At 36.5% G+C, this 18,502-nt stretch overlaps 1 long non-coding RNA gene across 1 annotated transcript; it reads left to right on the top strand.

Annotated features, from left to right (window-relative positions):
• Window positions 1–4,662: 4,662 nt before the first annotated feature.
• LOC119716479 (uncharacterized) lies at window positions 4,663–8,760 on the top strand. Its single transcript, XR_005264592.2, has 3 exons — window positions 4,663–4,777; window positions 4,876–4,942; window positions 6,429–8,760. It is a non-coding gene; the product is annotated as an uncharacterized lncRNA (long non-coding RNA).
• The last annotated feature ends 9,742 nt before the right edge of the window (window positions 8,761–18,502 follow it).

Here is an 18,502-nt window from a genome sequence, read left to right as displayed (position 1 = left end):
ATGTTTCCTTCATTCATTCTCAGAATTCTTGTTTATATGGAATAGCCAAATATTTTTTGGACAAGACAGACATTGATTCCTGGCAGAAATTTGAACAGGCACCAACATGTCTTATAGGAAGCCAGTCAGGCTATGGAGTCTTTATTGCCTCTTTGATGCCAGGCACAATAAAATTTTACTGTTCCATGCAAAAAGTAGCCTGTCCAACAAAAGGAATTGGAGCTTTAAGGCTTGTAGTTAGCACTTTCCACTGCAAGATATGAGGAAGAAGGATGTTACACACCCCAGTGAATTCTCTAACTGCAGACAGATGAGGTAACAAAGATCAACAGACTCATTAATCCATCCTCTTTTCTTGATTTTTCTCAAGGAGCATTTCACTGGGCATGAATGAAGCATTGAAATGAAATAATGTGATTTTAACATTTCCTTTTTGTAATACATATATTTTTAAGTTTCTTTGGTTTAACCTGAATTGTTTGTTTTACTGAATAATATAAAATGTATATATATATATATTTAATTTTCATTTTTTATTATTATTTTTTTTGCAGACAGATTCACAGTCCTGAAAATATACTGCTGAGAGACTTGACCATCTAGCTGCCCAGTTTCTCTTTCATAGTTTTGACAGTTGGATTAAACAAAAAGATGGCACTGAATTTTGAAGTTATTTTGTCTTTGCTCCTGAAAACAAACACTATTTTCATCAAGTAGAATTTTGTTGTGACTTGATGTGGAAACTGATTCACTTCTGTCACTCACATGAACACACCCTCTTGGAGTATATTTTCTGGAGAGCAGGAAGATGTTTTAAACAAGCAAGGAGAGTATTTATTTGATTTCTATAAGAGTATCAGCTAACTGGTGGATTTACTATGATAAAGGTTTATCTGCTTACAATATTTTAGATCGAGATCATAAAATGAAAAAAGTGGGTGGGATATAAATGGCTAGGCACAACTAGAAGCCTTACAACTTCATCCTGAACTGTGATCAAAGCAAAAATTTGGTGTTTTTGAAAACCTCCAGAGGGAGAGCCTACCTTCACATGTTTATTATGGCAGTGTAATACTTGTATGTCCAACTTAATGGTGAGGATAAAGATATGAAACTAAAAATGGTGCTTTTTATGTGAACTCATGATTATTTGTTGATGCAGAAGAGAACTGAGAAATTAACTTTAGCTAGCTGGGTAAGGTACAGTATGACTTTTTGGGGCTCAGTTGTCCTTAGTTATGGAAGTTTAGAACAGGGATTCTGCTTGGTTAATTTAAAAAAAAAAAAAAAAAAGCATTTTCACTACTTCCCTGTAAGAGAAAATATTTAAATATTTTTCCAAATGTCCAGTACATAAATAATCAAATGATTGGCTCCTGTTTCTTAGGTGCTTTGGAAAATGCAGTTTTTCAAAAATTGTGCTGAAATCTTATGAGAAGAAAATTTAATTCAGAAAGATCTGTTTCTACTTGCATTTGTACCTTCTGGTATGAACATCCTGCCTGACTTACTCCATTATTAACAAGCAGAGGCTTTAGATAGTAGGCTTTGGATACTGATTCAAAAATCAGCACACATAGGAAATCAAAGCATATTGATAACACCTTTAAGGATTGTTGAACTATTTTCATGCTGGTTTATAAACTGTTTACAATGCTTATATTTAGATGATGAATTAACACCAGATTCAGTATTGAACAAAATGGCAATACTCCCTTCAATCTCAATTGAGTCTAGTGAGTTAGATGGGAAGGAAAAGGGGACTAAGAGAAGGACAGAAATGTTGGACTGATTAGTTACAGTTATCGTAATTTGAAAATGCAGAGCCTCTTTCCCACCCATCTTGTCTGCCATTCTTTCTAACCACAGCAGCCATGTATACGTACTAAATACTTTTGGAACAGCAAATAATGCATGCAGTATGTCAAAAGTCCATAGAAGTCACTGAAAAGAATTATGTTGACCTCCAAGAACATTGGACTAGACCCAAAATCCTTAAGGGAAAGTACTGTTATAACAATGAAGTAGAATCAGTCTGTGAGGGAAGGGAAAGGAAGGGAAGGGAAGGGAAGGGAAGGGAAGGGAAGGGAAGGGAAGGGAAGGGAAGGGAAGGGAAGGGAAGGGAAGGGAAGGGAAGGGAAGGGAAGGGAAGGGAAGGGAAGGGAAGGGAAGGGAAGGGAAGGGAAGGGAAGGGAAAATAGTTGTGTAGAAACTTCTGATACTGTTTTTCTTTTACCAAGAGCTCCACACAATAGAAATACTTCACGAAGCACAGGGGATGGTTAGCATCTGCTGGCAAACAGTAGAAGAGAAGAAAGCTTCTGTATGCATTATTTGTGCTGACCATTTAAAGTTTCATCCCACAAGAAGATATAAATGCTTCAGCAAATGAGAGGATCAGACTAAAGAAAATCAACAAATCAGAGAGACACCATATGGGCAAAGACATTCTTTTGTGTAAAGTTGTGTCATGGAGAGATATTTTAATGTGCAACGAGGTGTTGAATGGGTGCTTGAGGCAACAATGTGATACAGAAACTGTTTCTATTTATATGGAACTATTTCAGTGCCTCCAGGACTAGAATAGTCATCCTGGGTTACTAAGGGCTGCTGACCCGGAAACTTATGAAAGACATTTCTGTTTGGAGGGCCTTTGGAGAGGTTGCTCAAATTAGTCGACATCTTTCTGAAACAAGCAGCAGTTGTGTGTGCAAGTTGGGAGAAAATACCGTATTTCAGTCAGTGCTTACTTTCTCATGGGAAGAAAGTGTGTGAACAGATCAGAAAGGCAGCAGAGCTTTTGCATCTGTGTCAGGGCAAAGGAAAGCTGGCAGTCAGGTGGCTCCCCTTCTCACAAAAGGAACAAGTTGAGGAAGGTAATTACTGTTTAATATTTCCAACAGGATGTTTGAAGGGAGCATTTAATTATCCTGCCAACATCTATTCAAATAAACATGGGGGATTTAGAACATTTTTTTTTTTTGGAGCTGCAGGCTTAAAAGGAATACCACACATTCTGGGGCTCTAAACCTCTTAGATCTCCTGTGTAATGTGGCATAGTAACATGTTTCTATTGACATTTTGCCTTGTACATGAAATGATGCCTGCCCTAAAGAACACAGCAGTGATGTGTCCTGCTAAATTAGCCTGCCTTCTCCTTCGCCCTCCAGCTAGTGCCTAAATCCTATCTCGAACTTTTACTGGTGAAATAATATTTTAGTAGAACACATGAAGACAATAGCTGAGTGCACCTTGTTTGTTTTGAGCTAATTCTCTTTTAAAGCAAAGTCATTTGCACATTTTGAAAATATTGAGAGAAATATTCTGATCATTCTTGTAATTAAAATTATTTAAATTATTTTTTAAATTAAATATTCTTTTTCAGATTAAATATTATTCAAAAAGTGTTATATCTGTTGAAATTGTCAACAGAAAAGAGATCTATTTATACTTATTTGAAAACAGTTAATGCTTATTTCCTTTACACATATAGTCATGCACATAAACATATACATGTGTATAGCATGTGTATAGAGTTTTTTTTAATCCTTATTATTAAAAGAAAAAAAAAAAAGTGAATCCATTCCTGGCATTGCTTTTTGTGCCATCTGCTCTTCTCAGTCATGGTGTGTTCCCCCATCCTCCTCCTCCTCCCCCCCCCTCCCCCCCCTTTTCCCAATAAAGCCTTTTCTATCCTAACTATAAAATCTTCAGGGTTCAGACCAGATCTCAAAAGTCTGCGTGGGTCAATGGTACTTCAATGCAGGTGGGTTCTGTAGTCACTGCCAAAGTATTATCCAACAAGGGAAGGGTTTCACAAGCTGAACAGTCTTTCCTATTGAAATCAACTGAAAGATCTTTCAGGTCTCATGAAACATTAGCAACACTAGCATTTTGGACATAGGATGCAGACAGCAGTCATCATCCAGTAAGCACACTGTGATGAGACAACTCTGAATGAGTTTGCAAGAAGATATTGTTTAGAACAGAGTTGTGACTCTGACAGAGAAAAACAAAAGAAGCCCATACAGAGAAAGGGAGAAAAAGGTTTCAGACTGAGTGAGTAGGTGCTCACCAAGCCTCAGAGAGAGGCTTGGGAAAAGATTAGTAACTGAGAGGAGTAGGGAACATTGAATAAGGATGTGATTAGGGGGGCCAAGGGGGGGTTGATTTTCTTTTTAAACCTGAAAACAATATAAATTTTTGATTTAAAGTTTTAACATCTCTTCATAATTGCAACAACCAACAGACCTTTATTTTTCCTAACTGCTCAGAGCAAATAAATTAACAATATCATTGTTAAATTAATAATAATAATAACAATTACAATAATAATAATAATGTTAAAAGGAGTTAAGAAGAGCATTAATCTAGGCCTTAATGTAAAAATAAATATATCAAAATTCAGTGTGAAGCATCCCTACCCCTGGTATTCTAAGAATGAAATTATTAAGGCCAAATCTTTTGTAACTGGTTGTTTAGATAAAAACATTAACAGCTCATAATATCTAAAGTTTAAAAATTAAAAAAGTTAAAAAAGTTAAAAATGTTTACAAACTGAGAGAATTAATATGTCAGTGATCTTAAACTTCACTTCGGACTTTGATTTGCCAGTTCTTTTGATGGCTGAGAAATGACTTTGCAGCTTTGGCACATCCAAGGGGATGCTGTATAATAATTAATGGGAACGTAAAAAAATTATACACCTTCTTCAGAAATTAAGTGAAGACAAAATTTGAGGGAATGGTTGATCTCAGTGTGAGAGGGAACAAAAGTGGTAAGTAGAGCAGAAGAATAAAGACAAGGAAAAAACAAACAAACAAACAAAGAAATCAGGCAATTCTAATATATGTTGTTATTGTGATATCTTCTCAGTATATACAACATGGAAGTATATATGGTTCTGCCTGAATACACCCTTCCTGAGTTCTCTCGTGGTCAGGTAAGTACTAAGGATTTTTTTTTTTTTTCTAATAGTTGAGTAGCCCCAAGATTCCTTACAGTTGTCAGAGTTCCATAAGCAACAGATGAGAAAAATGAAAGACAACCAGGGAAAAAAAAAAAAAAAAAAAAAAACAGATCAAGGAAACTATAAAACAGTGGAGGCCTCTGTAAAACTATGTGGCTTAGGCATGAGCTCAAAACTGAACTGGGTGCTCATTTAAATGTTCCTCTAAATTTTGCACATCAATGCCAGGGTATGCATTTTCAGATGTTGCTGGAGTTTTTGTATAAGTTCTCTGTATAATTCTGCAATAAGGAATGCATTAAATGGGTGGGTCTTGCATTCCCCCATAATATAACCAGTTTTACTCAGATATGTCAAACTTTAAAATTAGTTTTATGTCTATCTACCTACTTATTTATCCATGTAGAATGAATGATGCATGCTTTTCTTTATTGTAGTCATTGTAGAGTTTGTATTCATTTCAAAACATTACAAGCAAAACAGGCTTATTATTAATGAAATGGGTGGAAGTCCTTGTAAGGCAAGAATTCACTTGTGTGGTATCCTTGAAAATTCCCATTATGTATGGATTAATAGGAGCCATAGCTTTGAAATCATATGCATTTTTTTCCATTTGAAAAGGGTATTTCTACCATTTTTTAAACTTTTATTTATTTGTTATTATTTTTTTTTTTTGGTACTGAGATACCATCCAGTGTTGTGAGTAAGAATACAGCCTGTAGGTTTTTTGTTGTTGTTGTTGTGTTCTCTGAATGTGGCATGTGGTTTGAGTTTTAAGGCTTATTTCCTTTTGGTCTAATGAGACTCTGAAAGTGATTAAATGGAAGAAAGACAGGTTAAGCCAATGACATTTTATCAGAGGAAACAGTATCAAATCTAGTGCCTGAAAAATAAAAATAAAAATTGTAGGTTCCCAAGGTTTCTCCCAATAAAATACTTTCTTATGACTAGACTAGTAAACAGAAACTCCAGGCATTAAATTTTTGTCAATCAGAGTTAAAAGAAAAATAAAAAAATACAAGCAATGATCAGAAAAAATGTTCTTGCTATACTCAATTATCTGGCACTCCATTTTAGCTGTGTGTTTTTAGTTTTATGCTGTAATATGTTTTTGCTGAAGTGCCTTCAAGCACAGGGAAACTCTACCCAAATCAAAACCTCAGTTATGGTTCTGAAGTATATTTAAAAGAAATGGCTTAAGCGTATGTTGAATAATACCTTGCCATTCGATCCCACATCCTCAGGGTCCACAAATTAAAATGAGTTGAAGGTCAGCTCAAGCTTTATAATAGAGAGTAGAGATATGATGGGTGTACAACAACTGTTTGAATAAATCACTTCACCATTGAAAGCACTGCTTGTGCCATGTATACTTTGGCAGGGAAATGATGGTTATTGGATTTGAATGGGATGTTACTATGATGATGGAAAACAGTAAATTTGCCATTGTTTTATACAGAGGCTTTGATACATCACCAGAAACCTACCATGCAAGGAATTGCACATGTGGTTGCTGGTGGAAGAATATGTCTTCAAAGCCAAAAGACTGTGCAGTGATGTTGACCTTGATAAACAGCTGTCTACATTTTGGTTGTTTTGAACTCATGTCTGTTTCCTAGAATTATGCACATTGTGTTAATTTTGTTATTTATTAGTTTTACTGCAAAACCTGTTGTGCCCACACAGGTAGTCAATATACTGAGAAACATAGGTGGTAAGTAAAATAGCTTTTAAAATGGATGACATTTCATTTGCTGTCTTTCTCCAGTGCCTGTAGAAACTATATTTTGATAATACATATTTTGCTTTATGTACTGAAAATTAAGGAAGATGAATTGTGTTTTTGCTGACCAACTTCTCTTTATTTTAATGACAAATTTGAAATGTTATTATATATGTTTCAATGAGAATTGGGACTTAAACCTTCCATATCATGGAGCACTTACACACTTAATGTGCATGGAACACTTAATGTGTATAAACTTTCACAGTTTTTGTTGCTAAATGCATATATGTTTATCTGTTAACGATAAATAATTGTTTACATATCTAAAATAAAATAAAATCATAATTATCATAAAATAAAAGTATAGCAGGTAAACCACCTACATAATAATAATTAAAAAAAAAAAAAAAAAAAAAAGGACAGCCTCTGGCATGATGCTAAGCAGAATATTTGCCAAGGACATGAATATCAAAACAAGATTGCTTTCATACTATTTTATCCTCATTACAAATACTGGGTCTAATATGTTGAATCTGTTTTTCCACGTCACTGTGTGTAACATGGAAAACATTATTTGAAACACAAGAGAAACAAGAGAAAAGAAGTGGAACACCCAGCTCCCAAGCTACAGCCCATGTTTTCTTTCTTTTTTTTTTTTTTTTTATCATGTACATTCATATCACCTGTTTTGTCCTTGCTAAAAAAAAAAAAAAAAAAAAAAAGTTGACAATTTTATTTAAAAATAAATTATTTACCTCTAAACACAGTAAAATAAGTCTTCCTTCTTGATTTTCATTCTGATTTGTTTGAGGAGGAATATTTGGGCAGTATTGTTCTTTTTTGAATTTTATATTATCTGAAATTGAAAAAACTAATATATCTGCTACTCTTTCCTTACATCAAACATAAACTTAACTATTTGATTAATAATATATACAAATATATAAATATACAATCCTCATCTGAATTCCCTCCTTCACACAAAGATAGGTGATAGTATGATCCTTGGATGGGCCTTTTGTCCACAAGTGTAATAAAACATAAATTTTTCATCCGCATTTCTTCTAAATTACTAGACACAGAAAAATGTTGACAGTAATATTCTGGTAACAAAATCTCTGTGCCATTGTTAGCAAACCTGTTCTAATGCATTAACCTATGGCTTTATTATCCACACTAATTTTCATGTTATAACTTTCCTTTGCTACAGTAATTATTTAATAGCTAATAGTATGCCTTAGAAAGAACAAAAGTGAAGTTAACTCTAGGAGAGATTAAACATGTTAAAGGAAAAAACAAACAAACAAACAGTAAATTAATGTTTTATTGATAAGACTATGTAACATGACTGTTTGTTGGTGGATGGGTGTGAGATATGTTCATCTGATTCGTGTCAGTATGGAACAACGCTAGGGCTGCATGGTATGATGAATGTGACCTTCTGTCTTACATACCCTTGTATAACCACAAGTCTAAGAAAAACAGAGTGGTTAATGTATATAATTCTTGTATCTTGCAAAGGAATGTTTTAGCAATTCGTGTCAATAGAAAGCTTGAAGGGAAATGTATTTGTAGGCTTTTCCTTGAAGTCTCTTATATCTGGGGGGTTTCAGAATAACTGCTAACTATTATGACTATTGCATGGGACACTCTGCAAGTCTCTGCTATCTGGCCAGGAGACTAAGGAGACGGGGAGAGCTGAAGAAAAACTAAAAGACAAAGCTTGCAGGGGACGCTGCACAAGTCTCTGACATACAACCAAGTTGGATAAAGGAGAAGGACAAGAGGGAGGAAGACTACGAGCCTTCAGCATGAGAGACCCCCAGAGACCCCCAGAGGGACCACCGGAGACTGATACACATGCTCCAGTAGGAGGGTTTGGATTCCGGAAACTAATTATAATAACCCTGTCTTTTTTTAGAAGCAATAATGAATATGTATTAGCCTAGGAGCATAAAAATCAGCTGCTTGATGTAACTGGTGTGTGTCTTGGTGGAGCAGAGACTCCTGGTGCACCCAGCACTGTTTGCTTACCTCTATTCCTTTAATAAATTGTAAACTTTGATTATAGTCCTATTTTGAAGACTGAGCCATTTATCACAATAAGCAAGACAGTGTGACCATAAAAGATATGCTTTAGATGTGTGCCAAAGACAACCATAAAAAACATTTTCAGATAAATATCAAAAAGTCAAAAGTTAATAAGTTGAGGACTTAAGCCAAATGGACTACATTTTGTTTCCCTTGTATCACTTTAAGCATTCATTATCTAACAGATAGGAAGTGATAAAAGGCAGCAATTTATTTATACAACATGTATAGCCATAAACTATATTTGGAGTCTATATTGAAGGAAGTATGTAGTGTTCAACTAGTTATAAAATTCAATAATAACTAAGGATTGTTAGCGGGCCCGGGATTCTGGAAAGATTACAACCCCAAGGCATTATACAAGCAAATATAAACCACTTCCTACATATTGGAAAGAATAAGAATTTTTTATAGGCAAATTATCCAATAATTGCTGTTGAAGACTTTTTTGTACCTTCCAGTGAAGCAACTGGTTATGTCACTGTAACCTGATGGATGAATCAGGATTACAAAGATGAATTATTGGTCTACCAAAAGTGACTGCTCTGGAGACCTTTCCATGGAGGACAGTAAAGTCTTAACAAAGCTGACAAGACAATTTCTAGCATGTTGCTCAAATGCTGTTGTGAGTAGGGAACTGCAAACCCCTTCTGTTTTATAGTTACACCCATGGACTCATTAAATGAGGGTGAAAGGATGGCCTGGCCATTTTGAAGTCAATGAAATAACATTAATTACCTCTAGGTAGTGCAGTTCTGGTATTACAGGTAGTATTAACAATTTTTTTCACCTTCTAGTGCATATAAGCCATATATATTCAAAATGGTCTATCATAATAAGTAGCCTGACAGTCAGAAAACTGTAGTGTCATATCTGCATTATTTTCTTCATGTAGTTTCATAGAGTTTTATTCACCCTTTCTTCTTCCTCTCTCTTGTAATAGAAGACAAATTGCCAGAGTATCTTCTGATCACATTCCACATACTTCTGTCAGCAGGAAAAGTAGAATTTAACACAGAGCCCGGATACCCAGGGTGGTCAAAACCTCTACTTCCAGGATTCAGGGATGATGGAAAAGAAACCCCTGCTTGTCCTCCAGGGTGACCTTCCATCTGAGCTGTCGGGTTATCACAGATCCATCTGTAAACAAAGGATAGCAGGTTCCCTGGGCAGTGTCAGGATCACACTCAGTGTGACATGGTGTTTGGATGTTCAAAGAATCCCTCTCTCCTTGCTTTATTTTCCAGGCTTAATAAAGGAACTGCTAAAACCTATGTAGCTTGATAAGATGACAAGACAGTCTTTTAGTGTTATTGATTGTATACAAGAGGTGGAATGATTAATTATTTCCTATAATGTTCCATGAGTGGGTTTCATCTTTTGAGAGATGTTCTTAAAATTCCTTATATGAATTCAGTTTCTCGCTTGAAACAAAAGGGTCTTCATTAGGCCAAAGGGCTGGGGTAAGCCAAATATCTTTTACCTGATAACAGCATGGAGAGAACTTTCAGAGTGCATGATCTGAGAGGAATAAAGATGTATAGCACATAAAATAAACTATGGCTTGCTATCATGAGAGTGCTGTCAAAATGAACCAAGGGGACAAATTGTGTGCCTCTGAAGGCACTTCACATCTAATAAACTTCAACCTTTCACCACCTATCTTCATGTGTGGTGGCACAGCTGACTGACTACAACTTTTTTTTTTTTTTTCTCACTAAATAAAAAAATAATTTTATTACCCAGCAAATCAAGTCTCACTAACAGGTCATAAGCATTAGTATCAATTGTACGCAGTGATATACAATACATGGGATACTGTGTGTTGCTACCTTCCTTATAATTATACCCACATCCGTCATATTCAATCTTAGCAAAATGTCTTAGAAACTTAATCTATTATTAGGGCTAGCCATAGAGGATTTGTCCTATAAGGTAGCTGAGGAATATTTTCTTCTATATTTATTCTGTGTGAAATAAACCAAATTTAAGCCTAGAACTTAAATAAACTGCATTTTTAAAATAAAGTAATTGATTGAAAAAAAAAAATCCAAAAGGCCTCAGCTATAACCCAAAGAAGTCTGTGGTCAGTATATTATTGAAGAGGGTTCAAAAATATTCTTGAGAGTGCAACTATAACATATAATTTCTTCCAGAAGCAAACATCAGAGATGCAAATCTCATTCTCACTACAGCCTTCTTACTTGTATATGTACATGAATAGGCTGTTTTTCCTTGACAAAGTAGTAACAGGAAGACAGTGTAAATGATTTAGATTTATATTAGACATTAGGAAGGAGTTCTTAACTATGAGGGAGGTGAACCACTGGAAGAGCTTGCCCAGAGAAGCTGTGGATGTCCCATCCCTGGAGGTGTTCAAGCCCAGGTTGGATGGGGCTTTGAGCAACTTGGTCTAGTGGGTGGTGTCCCTGCCCATGGCAGGGTGATTGGAACTGGGTCCCTTTAAGGTCCCTTTCAACCCAAACCATTCTTTAATTCTATGATTCTATGATAAATCAGATCAGGATATCTTTATATAAATGAAAGGATGCTCTGTTACATGCAGACAAAAATACCTTAGGAGAGGTTTTGGTGGGCTCAGTTCACCAAAATTTAATTAAATATATTTAATAAGCTTTAATAAGCTTTAATAAGCTAATAATTGCTTATTCTAATTTCAGTGCATGATGAAAGCTTCATTTACAGTTCCTGTTGCTCAGATGTCAAGGAGGTTATCTGGGATCTTCTGACACTTAATCAGAGTTTGCTGATGAAAGCTTGACCCTGTTGTTTAAATCTGTTGCCTCGCTGACTTTACCACCATCATTGAAACTGCCAGCAATAGTTTGTCTGTAATGTTTGCTTGGTGGTTTTGTTTTTGTTGTCCTGTCCAATGTGAGGCACTATCTCTCATTTGCAGGTCAGTCCCAGGTATTATATACCAGTAAATGTATCATAACAGAACAAAATAAATACCAAGGGAGGAAGAAGTTCTGATAACTTTCACAGCCCAGACAGAAACCTGGGCTCACAGTAAGCATGCAGTGTGAGTGTTCAATGGGGTGAGTTCACTGAGCTGTGGTGAGAGCTCTAACCTGCTCTTCCAGGAATCATATTTCCTCATCATATACTCATCATATACTGGTTTCATTACATAGCTCAGGCTAATATATATAGTTCTGTCTGAAATGTATCTTAACTCATGCTGTACGCTGTTCATGTCAATGGATCCTATCTTAACTCATGCTGTTCGTGCTTGTAAGGAGAAAATTTGTGGGACCAAAGCCCAACTAGAGTTGAAGCTGGCCATGTCTGTGAGAAACAATAAAAAAGGTTTTTTTAGATATGTTAACAGAAAAAGGAGAACCAAAGGAAACATAGGTCCGCTACTTGACGGGGAAGGTCTCTTCACAAACAGTGACATAGGCAAAGCAGAGACATTTAATGTCTTCTTCACCTCTGTCTTCAATGCTGATGATGGGCTTCGGGACCCTGGGTGCCCTGAGTGGGAGGACCAAGATGGTGGGAATGACAAACTCCCAACCAACACTCAACGTGTGTGGGATTTGCTGCTCCACCTGGATCCATACAAGTCCATGGGTCCAGATGGGATCCATCCCAGGGTGCTTAGAGAGCTGGCTGATGTCATCGCAGGAACTCTCTCAATTATTTTTCAACAATCTTGGTAATCTGGAGAGTTCCCAGTAGACTGGAAGCTGGCAAATGTCCCAATTTTCAAGAAGGGTAAGAAAGAAGACTCTAGCACTTACAGGCCTATCAGTCTCACGTGCCTGGTAAAATTATGGAGAAGATGATCCCCAAAGTTATTGAGGCGCAGCTGGGGGACAATGCAGTCATTGGTCCCAGCCAACATGGGTTCATGAGGGGTAGGTCCTGCCTAACAAATTTGATTTCCTTTTATGATAAAATCACCCATCTAGTTGACCAAAGGAAACCAGCTGATGTGATCTTTTTGGACTTTTGACATGGTGTCCTATAGGATCCTGCTGGACAAAATGTCCAGCATACAACTTAACAAAAACATCATACGATGGGTGAGCAATTGGCTAACGGGCAGGGCTCAAAGGGTTGTGGTTAATGGGGCCACATCAGGCTGGTGGATGGTCACTAGTGGGATTCCTCAAGGCTCCATTTTAGGGCCAGTCCTCTTCAATGTCTTTATAAATGATTTGGATGTAGGACTAGAAGGTGTTTTAAGCAAATTTTCTGACAACACCGAACTAGGAGGAGTTGTGGACTTTGATGAGGTTGGAAAGGCCTTACAGAGAGACCTGGACAGATTGGAGAGCTGGGCAGTCACCAACTGCATGAAGTTTAACAAGAGCAAGTGCCGGGTCCTGCACCTGGGATGAGGCAACCCTGGCTATACATACAGACTGGGTGATGATATGCTGGAGAGCAGCCCCACAGAGAGGGATCTGCAGGTTGTGGTTGACAGCAAGTTGAATATGTGCCAGCAGTGTGCTCTGGCAGCCAGGAAGGCAAACCGTATCGTGGGATGCATCAAGCACGGCATCACTAGTTGGTCAAGGGAGGTGATTGTCCCGCTTTACTCTGTGCTGGTCCAGCCTCACCTCGAGTACTGTGTGCAGTTCTGGGCACCACAATACAAGAAGGACATTAAACTGTTGGAGAGTGTCCAGAGGAGGGTGATGAAGATGGTGAAGGGCCTAGAGGGGAAGACATATGAGGAGCGGCTGAGGGCACTGGGCCTGTTCAGGCTGGAGAAGAGGAGCCTGAAGGAGGACCTCATTGCGGTCTACAACTTCCTCGCGAGGGGGAGTGGATAGGCAGGTGACCTGTTCTCCGTAATCACCAGTGATAGGACCCACAGGAATGGTGTTAAGCTGAGGCAGGGGAAATTTAGGCTGGACATCAGGAAGAGGTTCTTCACTGAGAGGGTGGTTGCACACTAGAACAGGAAGTAGTCACTGCACCAAGCCTGTCTGAATTTAAAAAGTGATTGGACTGTGCACTTAGTCACGTGGTCTAAACTTTTGGGTAGACCTGTGTGGTGCCAGGAGTTGGACTTGATGATCCTTATGGATCCCTTCCAACTCGGGATATTCTATGATTCTGTGATTCTATGATTCATTATAAAATAGTATTATAATTTGTATTTTTTCTATTGCTTTTAGGTTTTTAAGTTACTTTTATGTTTATCTTTTTAGTCTTGAGTTTCATGTATTCACCACATTTATTCTTTCCTGATTAGAAGTTGATTAATACAGTAAAAATGTATGGGACTATGGTTTATGATGCAGGAAACTGTGGGTTTTGTTGACTAATTGATTCATAGTGCAAGCAATTCTGAACCATACAGTACATCTTTCACAGTACAAAATTAAAGGCTTAAAAGTCATAGTTTTCCAGGTATTGATCCTAGGTTGTAGAAGACACGTCGGATATCATGTGTCTGGAGCACTGGACCGAAAAACACGTTGAGTCAACATAAACCTCCTTTTAATGGAAAAATAAATCTCAAACCTCTTTGTAATCCTGCAGACAAACTTCAGATTTATTTACATATCTCAAGGGAGGGATCTAGTTATCACTGCAGTACAAATGATATTAAATAAATTATAGGGCTGATCCAAAGGATCAGTTAGAACTCGAAGTAATTAAAGGAAGCTAAAAGTAGAAACATCCTGTCCATCATCCTCCAGTGCTTTCCTAGAGACTCACTCAATGAAGTGGAAAAAGAAATTCTTATTGCTATTCCTTAATTCCTGTATTGCTTTGATTCACTAATGTGCCTGTGTCCCAAGTAATGTAACCACAATTCCCTGCATAGACATGTTTAACTATGTAAATAAATACCTACAACTTTTTGTATGGACTTTCTTATTCCATCCCATTTCACAAGAACTTTGCATGACACTTTTCTATGGCTATGTGTGCATGCACAATAACTCATTTACTGGCTGCAACACACACTTCAGCAAAGACCGGTGGTGTTATTGTCATAGAATACATGAGAATTACAATGAAAACGTTATGTTAAAATACAAAACTATTTGAAACGTGAATCTTATTATTTTTACATTTAATTATTGAAGATCAATCCAAATAGCTGTTTCACTGTTATATTTTAAGAATAGATTATTACTATTCTGGTGATCTGTCTAAATTATACTTGCCCTGGAGTGAAAGCATTGATGACATTTATATCAGCTACAGACTAGTATTGATTCTCACCTATCAAGAATCATAAAATGTCCTGGTAAAACAGAAAAATCTTTTTTATTTATTTATTTTTTTTAAAAAAATCCAGAAATATGTTAGCTTGCTTTTGACTAAGTGATTCACAATTCAAGTGAACTAGAACGGATATTCTGAACTTCACATCACTAATAAAATATTATGAGCCAATTAGTGACGTATAAATATAGTCTTTTAAAAACACATTTACAAAACTGTTTATCACTTGTTTCCCTGTCAACACATAGGGTCCTGCATCAGATGCCCCACTAACTCCTCACACACAATAGAAAAATAAATTGGATATAGAAAACTTCTTTCACAACACACAGAGTGGGTAAGATTCCAAAATTAATACATGTACTTCCAAGGATTTTTTTGCCTACCCTTTTTAACATGAGTAAAAGATGAAAATATTAAATATTTATCTGTGTGATCTGAATCACATGCATATGCAAACTGGAATTGTTGCAATCATATATATAAATTTCATTTTCATAGGCTATTTAACTTCCTAGTTCCTGTAGCCATTATCAGATCTCCCAGTGGGAATTGTATTTGTTATCCTAAAACTGGAAATATTTCTTTATTAATGAAATAAATCTCCATTTTATGAGTAAATGCTAAAACAGTCTTTTTTTTTTTTTTTTTTTTTTTTTTTTTTTTTTTTTCCTGAGGAAAGAATAGTGTCTTAAACACTAGAAATACTAAGGAATGTTGTGGTTTTGATATGATCCAGGGTCAGAACCCGAACTACCAGAAAGTATTCTTAAAAATTGAGGTTGTTGACTCGTCTTGGCAGCCTGGAAGTAGAGGTACTGAATCAGTTGCTGGCTGGGAGCACTGTTGCTGACCAGAAAGAGCCAGACAGAATTTCTCTCTTTACTTCTCTCTAAGTGCTTCTCTCTGAATCACTTAGACACAGCATGAAACCCCAAAGACAATGGAGGAGCTTCCATGACAAGCTGCCTTTTTGAGCTGTGCAACAATAAACAGAATAGACCATGACAATTATCAGAGAAAGACAGATACAGGAGTATGGGGAAATGAAGGGAGGTGGATGTTATTCACCTTGCTCTGACTGTTGCAGAGGAGTCACAGCTCATACAGAGGAGTGAACCTGGGCATTCTGTGCAATTAAATACATAGAAGTAAGACAACAACCATATGTCCAGAATCTTGATATTGATCCCTGGCATGAGCTGTGCAAAGGCAGGTCTTTGCCTTTGGTGACAATGGCAAAGGTGAGGCAAGGGACTACACCAGTGCATGGAAAACACGGGGAGGTGTTTGATCCCAGAGAGGATTTTCAAAACTGTCCTTCAGAGAGGAATGTTCAAAGCCACACTTTGTTTTGTGTCTTTACAGGATGCAGCTTATGTCTACTGTTTGCCCTTATTGTGCATGCCACAATCTGAATTTGATGTGCATCCTGTCACCCATCTTAACTCACACGTTATTTCTTCTCTTGCTCACTACTTAGTACAGAGCTAGTAGCCACTGCCTTCCAGCTCATAAGTGATGATCTTAGTTGGTGCTACAATAGAAATTAATTAACACATCACTTGTATTACTAGCTCCCCATCTATTATAAAATACATAAAATATAGAAAATACATAAAATACATAAAATTTATCTTCTAAAAGGAAATGGATATGAAAGATACTTATTAAGAAACTCGAAACTTTATGTTATATAATGTTTCATTGATACTTTTCATCTTAATATTTGAATTTCATGTCTGTGTTCACAACATTGGCCAGAAACAGGCTGATTTCTCTCAGTGAAGGAAAGGAAAAATGAAGAGTAATTAAGATGAAAAAGTTCCATTCAAGTAGAGTGTTTTTATTTCCATGTGTACCAACAACCTTTTCTCCTCCTACTGCTTACAGCAGCAGTAATTCTGAAAGCACTGATGAATAAACACTTGGGTGGTGTATTCAGTAGTTGTTGACAGGTGGTGGGAAATATAGCACTCCATAGTTCAACAGGTGCAGAAAAGTTGTAATGCTGAAAGACAGGAAAATAATCAGAATCTTGGTATTAACTCAGTATCTTGCATGTCCTGTATGTAACTTTTCTTTTCTGCTAGTAATAATCTTTATATGTAAGATGAAATACCAGAAGGTGGTTGCCTGATTTATATACTCTCCCTTCTGTGCAATTGTATGGTGTATGGGGCTTCTTGGAAATGAATATTTTGATCGATGGACCACTCAGCTTCTCTCAGGTTTCTTGTCTTAATCAGTGGAAAAAAAACCCACACCCAATAGCAAAACCACATATGGAAAAATGTATACATGCCCCATACATTTACCTAGCTACTTCAAAACTAGTAATAAAAATATCATAAAAATGTACTGGGAAATGATAAATATATTCACAAAAATTATTGCTTACATTAATGTTATATAAAATTCCTGAAGCTATGGAGCTGTTCCCATACTTTCAAAATTCAGTGACCAAGTTGGTCATTCATCCTGAGGCCAAGCTTTCTCGAGATTTGTCACATACAGCACAGTTACAGAAAATAAGGAAAAAAAAAAAAGTATTACATAAGTAAATATATAAATATGTCATCCAACTTCCCCAAAGAAGTGCAGTGGCTCTGCAGCTTCATGATCAGAAAATATGTTCATTATCTTTATATTTGTTCTGCTAAGAAAAATATTCCCCTCTTATGCACAAGAATCATGTGTTTTATATTTGGAGTTTTTAGATCCGATAAACCAAATAGCTGTATTTACAAATTCTAAGGAAGAAGTGTTTATCCCAGGCCATGTCCAAAACAGCAGATAGCTTCAGGCAAGAACAAACAATTTACTTTGTAAACAACAGCCCTGACTTGCCTGAACATTTTTATATTTATTTTCTGGGGATCAGACAAGTGGGTGACCCAAGTAAGAACATAAGCATGGCTATGTACAAAAGGCTAGAATGACCTTGAGAGAAAATAGCATTTTATTTTATTTTTTTTTTCCAGTAATGAGGCAATAAAGTAACTGTATTCCATTGAATATTGATGGCAATATGCTCCTAGATACCAATCAGATGCTTTCAAAATTGTGTACAAGAGTACTGATTCAGGCATTGTGATCCTGCTGGTGCTTTAATAGAAATTAAATACATCCAGATGCAAAGGACAACCAGCAAGCCAGTCTCTAACACAACATTTCATCATGCCCATTCTTCAGGACTTTTATCAATGTTTTTTCCTTGCATTTTCCTTGGTACCTTTGTTATACTCAACCAACTATTTCCCATAGTCTGTTTCACCATCTATGAAATGAAGGGAATAATAACTCATTTTCTATGTAATTATTTCTGCCTCTAGAATAGAGGATCAAGAAACAGGTATTTTGTGGTAGCTGATTACTGTTTGTTCAAGTCTGTGAAACTATAAGGTGGCTGGACACTTGAAACTGAAGCAGGTTTTTCCTTAAATATGAATTCTGTATACCGCCTTTTGTAGCCGCTCAAGCAATATGCATTT

The sequence above is a fragment of the Anas platyrhynchos genome, chromosome 3, assembly GCF_047663525.1.
Source record: "Anas platyrhynchos isolate ZD024472 breed Pekin duck chromosome 3, IASCAAS_PekinDuck_T2T, whole genome shotgun sequence".
In the NCBI taxonomy this organism is placed as follows: domain Eukaryota; kingdom Metazoa; phylum Chordata; class Aves; order Anseriformes; family Anatidae; genus Anas; species Anas platyrhynchos.
The sequence above is the reverse complement of the archived record's forward strand: the minus strand, read 5'-3'. Positions and strand labels throughout refer to the sequence as shown.